Source organism: Eleutherodactylus coqui, chromosome 4 (genome assembly GCF_035609145.1).
Source record: "Eleutherodactylus coqui strain aEleCoq1 chromosome 4, aEleCoq1.hap1, whole genome shotgun sequence".
Taxonomy (NCBI): Eukaryota; Metazoa; Chordata; class Amphibia; order Anura; family Eleutherodactylidae; genus Eleutherodactylus; species Eleutherodactylus coqui.
The window spans coordinates 216,534,548-216,542,527 of record NC_089840.1 but is presented as its reverse complement, the minus strand read 5'-3'; the positions used below and the strand labels follow the sequence as shown (position 1 = coordinate 216,542,527).

The window sequence follows — 7,980 nt, the reverse complement described above, 5'->3', positions numbered from 1 at the left end:
ACACCCCCACCCCCGAAACGACAAGTAATGGTGACAGCCCACCTCCCCCTACACACCCCCTGTGCAACAAGTAATTGTGACAGCCCCCCATCCCACCACCCACTTTCCCCCGTGCGACAAGTTATGGTGACAGCCCACCCCCCTGTGTGACAAGTTATGGTGACAGACCCCACACCGACACAGCCCCCGCCCCTAGTAATAATACTTACCCTCCAGCTGAGACCGGCGGACCCTCACTGCGAACTGCCGCGCGTACCCGAGACAGCAAGCGCTACTGCGCATGCGCGAAGACACAGGCACGCACTCACAGCCCAAGGAGCGCTACTGCGCATGTGCAAACAAACGGGACGCGAGTCCACAGTTCGACTAGAGGAGAAGACAGAAGAAAGAAATTTGTCGGAACCAGGGACAACAGGACCGTCAACACAAGAAGGGGGCACTCCTGTAAGTATATATCTTCTGTATGGCTCATTAACAATGCACAATGTATATTACAAAGTGCTTTGTAATTGCCATACAGAAGTGCATACATACACTTGTCTTGGCCAGACAACCCCTTTAAGGTTTTTTTTTTTATTTAAATAGATTTTATTTTTGAAATATTTTTTTTAAAAATTAATAATCTTAATTTTTTTGGTCCCCATTGGTGATTTGACCTTGCAACAGTTTGGTCACTTCTACAGTAGCATATAGTATTATTAACGATGCTTTATTGAGAGCTGACTGTGACAGAGCTTAATAGACTGCAATACATGGCAGACCCAGGAACCTTCCCTTGATTCTGGGCTGCCATGTGAACCCATCTGCACCTCACAATACCTTCATGTAGAAGCTCCTCTTTTCATTTTACCCATGAACTCATAACCTTTTTACTCATTTAAATAAAGAAAATATCAATCTCGTAATTGTTCTATCTTCCTTCATTAAATAACATGAGGTATTGGTTTATATCTTGGCCAAAATACGCAAACATGTCAAGTTCCACCATTGTGTTAACTTATCCAGGTCTTAGGGCTTCTTCACATGGCCGTGTTTGTGCACGTTTTTTCATCACTGAAAACTTATTCTTCATTGTGTGGATCCAAATGAACAATAAATAATATATTGAGGAGATGCCAGTGACTGCTCAGTGTGTTTATATATGCACTGGGTATGGTCTGCCAGTAAAACAAAGTCATGTACTGACAATGCAGTGGCATGAATATATGACCTGGCAGATACTCCAACACCCCAAGTGCACCAAACGTACTAACACCACGCTATGCCAATATAAAATCAAAGTGTATGGACAAAGTAGAATGCAATACAGAGGTGTTCGTTTCCACCGCTTTTGGCCAAGATATGTAAGCTCGCAACCCACGTCAAGGGTCCTCATTACCTTGCGAGTTCCCTATCCTAAAAAAAAACAACAAAAAAAAACCAGGCAAACACACGGAAAACAAGCTCCATGCACAGCAGATGTTGCCATAGCCAAATTTCTAGGGGTTGTTTAGTTGTAAACTTTTGGTGGCCTATCATCAGTTTAGGTCATCAATAGTAGAGTGATGTGGATCCATCACACAATACCCTCACCAATTAGCTGTTTACCAGGCCAGGGTGATTGTACACTGAACTGATTTCTGTAGGAAGCATATAGCTCCTTTCGCATTGTAGCGGCCTTGCTTTGTGGTGCAGTCCAAATTCCCTTTGAAAACTGCCCTGGGAATAGAGCTGTCTTCTTTCTGCAGAAATCAGCTGAGTGCTTGACTACATTAACCTATGTCTGTGAATACACCCTGGCGGATATGCTAGCGATGGCCTATTCTAAAGATAGGCTATCAATCATTTGCAAATGGACAACCCCTTTTAATTATGGCCCTACAAGGCAGCAGTGATAATCTCTAAGACACCATGCTGCCCACAAATACATAATAACACAGGCTGAAGAGAGACAATGTCCATCTAGTTCAGCCTGTCCCCCCCCCCCCTGTTGATCCAGAGGAAGGCAAAAAAACCCCAATGAAGCAGAAGCCAATTTAGCCCATTGGAGGAAAAAATTCCTTCCCGACTCCATAATGACAGTCAGAATAATCCCTGGATCAACAGTTTGAAAGTTGGTACAGCAGATCGATGTTATCTATGCAGCAAGACAAGATGCCCAATATTTCTAGCAGTAGAGTAAGAGTTGAAGCATGGAGAATGTCAGCTGAACTGATAAGCCAATGGGGAATGTGGAATGAGTGGTTGTTGAGAAAAGGTAGTAAATTAGATTGATGTTTTCTCAACTTCTACACATTCTCCATCGACTTATCAATTAAGCCCACATTCTCCACGGTCAATATCTTTCCCTTCTGCTCCCAACATGGGGCATCTTCTCCTGCTGTATAGAAAACATCAATGTGCTGAACCACCTTTTGTCACTTTCCACACATTCTACATTCTCCCTCGGCTTGTCATTTAAGTCCATGTTCTATATGCTCAAAATCATTCTCTACTGCTCTAAATGAGGCACATGTCCTGATGCATGAATACCATCATTCTGCTGTACCACCTTATCATGTTAATCCAGAGGAAGGCAAAAAAACCCCAATGAGGCAGAAGCCAATTTAGCCCATTGGGGGGAAAAATTCCTTCCTGACTCCATAATGGCAGTCAGAATAATCCCTGGATCAACATTTTGAAAGTTGGTATAGCAGATCGATGTTATCTATGCAGGAGGACAAGATGCCCAATATTTCTAGCAGTAGAGTAAGATGTGGAGCATGGAGAATGTCAGCTGAACTGATAAGCCGATGTAGAATGTGGAATTAGTGGAAGTGGAGAAAAGGTGGTAAAATAGATTGATGTTTTCCCAACTTCTACACATTCTCCCTTGGCTTATCATTTAAGTCCACAGTCCCCATGATTAAAATCTTTCTCTACTGCTCTAAATGAGGCACATGTTGTCCTGATGCATAAATACCATCATTCTGCTGTACCACCTTATCTTGTTGATCCAGAGGAAGGCAAAAAACCCCCAATGAGGCAGAAGCCAATTTAGCCCATTGGGGGAAAAAATTCCTTCCTGACTCCATAATGGCAGTCAGAATAATCCCTGGATCAACATTTTGAAAGTTGGTATAGCAGATTGATGTTATCTATGCAGGAGGACAAGATGCCCAATATTTCAAGCAGTAGAGTAAGATGTGGAGCATGGATCATGGCGGCTGAACTGATAAGCCAATGGGGAATGTGGAATTAGTGGAAGTGGACAAAAGGTGGTAAAATAGATTGATGTTTTTTCCACTTCTACACAATTTCCCTCGGCTTGTCGTTTAAGTCCACAGTCCCCATGATTAAAATCTTTCTCTACTGCTCTAAATGTGGCACATGTTGTCCTGATGCATGAATACCATCATTCTGCTGTACCACCTTATCTTGTTAATCCAGAGGAAGGCAAAAAACCCCCAATGAGGCAGAAGCCAATTTAGCCCATTGGGGGAAAAAATTCCTTCCTGACTCCATAATGGCAGTCAGAATAATCCCTGGATCAACATTTTGAAAGTTGGTATAGCAGATCGATGTTATCTATGCAGGAGGACAAGATGCCCAATATTTCTAGCAGTAGAGTAAGATGTGGAGCATGGAGAATGTCGGCGGAACTGATAAGCCAATGGGGAATGTGGAATGAGTGGTTGTTGAGAAAAGGTGGTAAAATAGATTGATGTTTTCTCAACTTCTCCATTCCCCTCCCTTCCAATCGCAGGCTTACCTCTTGTTCCTCCCCGCTGATACTGTGCAATGGAAGGGGCGGAGCTAAGCATAGGAGCCCATGCAGCGGCCGATGTTCTTGGACTATCTTTTGGGCCCAATGTAAAAACGCCCGGAGCTATATTGGCTTGGAAATACGCCCGTGTGATCTGATGCATTGGAACACAGGTTGTGTTAAATTGCTGTCTGTCAAGGCTCTGGACGATATTATGGTCATTTCCATATGCGGGGAGCAGCCCATGAATACATTGCGGCAGAAGGAAAGGCTTCTTCACCTCCGTCCAGAAGGGATTTCCAATTCTGAAATCACGTGGGAAACGGCACATTCATCTCCAATATTGTCTTTAACCCAAAGTCTGCCGGCCAATCCAAGGAGCAGACTTGTTGTTCCAGGTACTGAGCCAAAAACTGAAGAGGAAGATACATGGGAGTGCTGGCATAGATCTTGCCCAGTGAGACCAACTTCAGGTTCAGCAGTTGCATCCTGTCGGCAGCATCCATCTCTACGCTGTCCTTCAACTCTGTTTGTATGATTTCCTTCCATATCTGCTGCACCAAGAAAGCATTAGAAAAAGAAGCACATCTAAGGATTGCAAGCTTGCACTCTGAAAGCTGGAATGGGTCTGCAAATTTCTCATACAGAACTGTAAGGTCCATTACCTGTGAATCAAGCTGCGCCGCAGAAGTCTGTGCTGGAGGATGTTGGGAGTATTTCCTGAGTAGCACTTTCTGGATTTCAAGCTGTACTTTAGCGACATCCATTAAGTCTTCCAGCTCATGTATGAGTTCTGAATCTTCAGCACGTCCATACTGGCCATTGGTGGTTCTGGCACACAAGATGGCTCTAGATAAGTATTCAATCCTTCCTTTCAGAGAGATGTTGGGGCTCTCGTAGTCCGCTAGTTTGGCCATCACCCTGGCAGCTTTGATGGGACTTCCCTTCTTCTGGTAGTAACAGAACAATAAATTCATGTAGCGCACTTCGTTGTCCTCATGGTTGGACATGCGCACCAAATGAGACTCCAGAAAAGGTGACTTCAGCTCCAGCAGGACGTCTGTGAGATCAACCTTGATGAGCCAGTTGAATAACACAATATGGAAGAATTCATCTGCAGAGCGCGGAAGCAATTCCAGTATCTGGTGAAAAAGAAGTCCAGAGGGGCCGTGCTTTGTGGTTACTCTTCGGGGAGCAGATTTCCTTTGGTTGACCAGCTCTTGCAGTAAATCAATGATGATTTTGTAGCTGTGCATCTTGGTTTCAAATGCTTGTAAGCCCAACTCATCGCCTTCGGGCTCACCGTTCTTCAGATAGCGCAAACCAAGGCCTTGCGGATCCTTGTTTCCAGCATATGTAAGGCACAGCTGTACTACACCCTCATAAAAACACTGCTGTCTGTACTTGCCACAAACACTAGCCAAGTCAAGAAGGTGACATACTTTCTGGTACTCCTGCAGTGACGCGCGCAGCAATTGTTCTTTATCATACTTGTTGTTGACTTGAAGGGATCGTTGTATAAGTACATAAGCCTTGGACAATATGGCATCTTCACTGCTGTAAAATATCGGGCACATGTGCTGCAGGTAAGAGATCACCTCATCCGTATTTACATTGTGACGGATATGGCAGTCGATCAATGATGCGATGAGAGTCTTGGTCAGCTTCTTCCCCCGGATGACTAGATCTTTAAAGGTCATGTTTTTCAGCTGCTTCTGCAACTCCTTGCGAAGCCCAGACACTACCTGGTGAAAGTAGGGCTCACAGAACTGGTTCCACACCGCTAAGGTTTGGCAGGTCTTCTTGACCAACTGGTGAATTCCTTGAAGGGAGGTCTTCTCCGTTAGCGGGGCCTCAGTGTGACACTCGTCATGTACCTCTTGGTGATGGCAGGTGTTGGTATCACGCTTTAGGAAACTGAAGGCTTTTCCAGAACTGTTCTTCAGCTTCTGCCTTGTGCCGGTGGTCGCCCTGTTGCCACGAGGGACCGTGCTCTCATATTTAGACTTTAGATCTCTGAGGGTGCCCGTTCCAAAATTAAAATTTCTCTCCAGAAATCCTTGTAAGTCTCTGAGGTCTCGTAGAGCTGATTGCAGAAGTTCTCCGGAGATGCCACTATCCATTTTTATGAAGTCACCGTTGTCATTCTTGCATGTTCTTTCGACTATGAGGTCTTTATCCCAGATGAGGTGAATAATGCTGGTAAAATAGATGTAAATCCCATTGTGTCCTCCAGAAAAATGTTGTTGAGTTGAACCCTGGAAGCGTTTATTTGGTATCTGGCTACATGTGGGTAAGGGTGACCCAACAGATATGGTGTTATTTGCCCTGGTGTTATCGGGTGCGGGAAGTGAAGAGTTATTCTTCACCTGCGCTATTCCTCCATATCTGAAAAATACCTCAGTAGCCCAGGTAGACAGCTTCTGATCGGAGGCAGCAGTAGAACACGCAAGGTGTAAACTAGCTGCACAGGCCTGGTCCGGGTGATACACCTTAAAAAGTTGTTCAGTCTTCTGCTCATCTTCATCTTCATAAGCGTCGATGAGAGGATCCTGAAGCTGCTCCACCGGTCTGACCAGAGAGAAGATATGGCTTCCATGTGCGGAGAGCACAACAAACGTCTTGGCTGGAACCATATGTTGTTGGATGGAAGAGTCCTTGACAGACGCAATTACACAGGAATGACCCCGCAGATGTTTTACGGCATGTGTTTCCATTAATTGGTTCTGAAATGGGACGCAGTTATGGTTGATGCACCATAGTTGGTCATAGACGGCGTTTTCAGCAGCTGCCATAAGGAAAACGCCATCGCTATAAAGCACTTGATGGACGTTTGATGGCTTGTCCACGGTGGCAGAGTCTATAAATCCGGGCGGTAGGCGAATATGGACTAAATCCAATCGCCAGGGCTGAGCTGCGGGCCGCTTTGACGGGGCGGATGTAAAGTAAAGGCGGACGCCGGCGCCAGTAATAGCCACCAAGTCACAATTCACAGATTCTGAATCTTCAATGACAGCAATCTGAATGATGGGCCTGAAGAGTGACGGGTCGGCTGTCTTGGCGATCCCTACAGCAGCGGATACGATGGCGTCCTGGAATACTGACGCCTTTTTGGTTATTCCGCTGCCATCTGGACCCAAGTCATAGACCTGTAGTACGCCGCTCTCAGAGCGGGTATACAAGATGTTTCGGCTGTCATCCACAGCGATCTGAACGACGGGGTCATGGCTGCTTAGAAGCCAGGAGGCGAGCAGCACGCCGGCCGCGCTCCGCGTACAGTTAATAATCTGCCACTTGGGGCTAAGCCAGCCGGCTTCAGCCCGGTAGACCACTTCATACAAGCAGCCGGATGTACCAGACAGAAAGATGCGCCCATTGTGTGTGCCGGCGACAGATACGTAGGTATCTTCTGCAGCGGCTGAATACAAGGGCTCTTCTAGCAGCTGGATCTGCCCAGAAGGGTTGTCATGGGGATCTTCAGGCTGCAGACAGCTCACTCCTAATACAACAAGTGTGACCGGAGTGGCAATGATCAGCAGATGGGATGTCTGTGGCTGGACGACACCTTCTTGAGGTCTGACCAGTCCAGCACACACTATTGTGTCCCTGAGGCCACCAAAGCGAGTGACATTCCGGCCGGTGCGGAAGTCCCACAGGAAGAGGTCACTGCTAATGGTCAGCCAAGCCTGGCTGATCTCAGGGAACACTCCCATCATGCAATGAGTGTTCTTCATAGGGTTAAAATAATCTAACATCTCCGGGGGAAGCGGCACTGTGTGCACAGCGCTGACCACCGGGAGTGTGGGGGCGACACCGAGCAGATGAGGGGCCTGCAGAGGGTAATCAGCAGGGGAGTTACCTGACAGAGCAGGGCTGTCCCGAAGGTCCAGGGCGGATGACAAGTCCCTGTAGGCTGAGGCCTCGTGCAGCAGGCGCTGGATCCTCTTCTTGGCTGCGTCCATCGCGTCGTCCATACGGGTTGAGCGCGACTCTCAACTGTCAGTTGAGCCGTGTGCAGTCTGTTGTGACATCAGGTGCGCGCGGGAGGACACGTGACCCGCGGAGCTCGAGCGGGGTTTGACAGCTCACGTGACTCCTGTCTCTTCTTCCTGCAGAACTGCAACACAGAGTAGCCGGGAGGCATATTTGGGATTTCAGCCGCAGTTCAGTAGCAGTGAGCGATTCCAGCGACCTGATTGGTTGTTGGAGACACACCCCCTTTGGAGATGTGCACGTGTGGCCAGGTAGTTAAACAA

At 46.8% G+C, this 7,980-nt stretch overlaps 1 pseudogene; it reads right to left on the bottom strand.

Annotated features, from left to right (window-relative positions):
* Positions 1 to 1,361: 1,361 nt before the first annotated feature.
* On the bottom strand, positions 1,362 to 7,907 carry LOC136626606 (nuclear pore complex protein Nup155 pseudogene; annotated as a pseudogene).
* Positions 7,908 to 7,980: the final 73 nt, after the last annotated feature.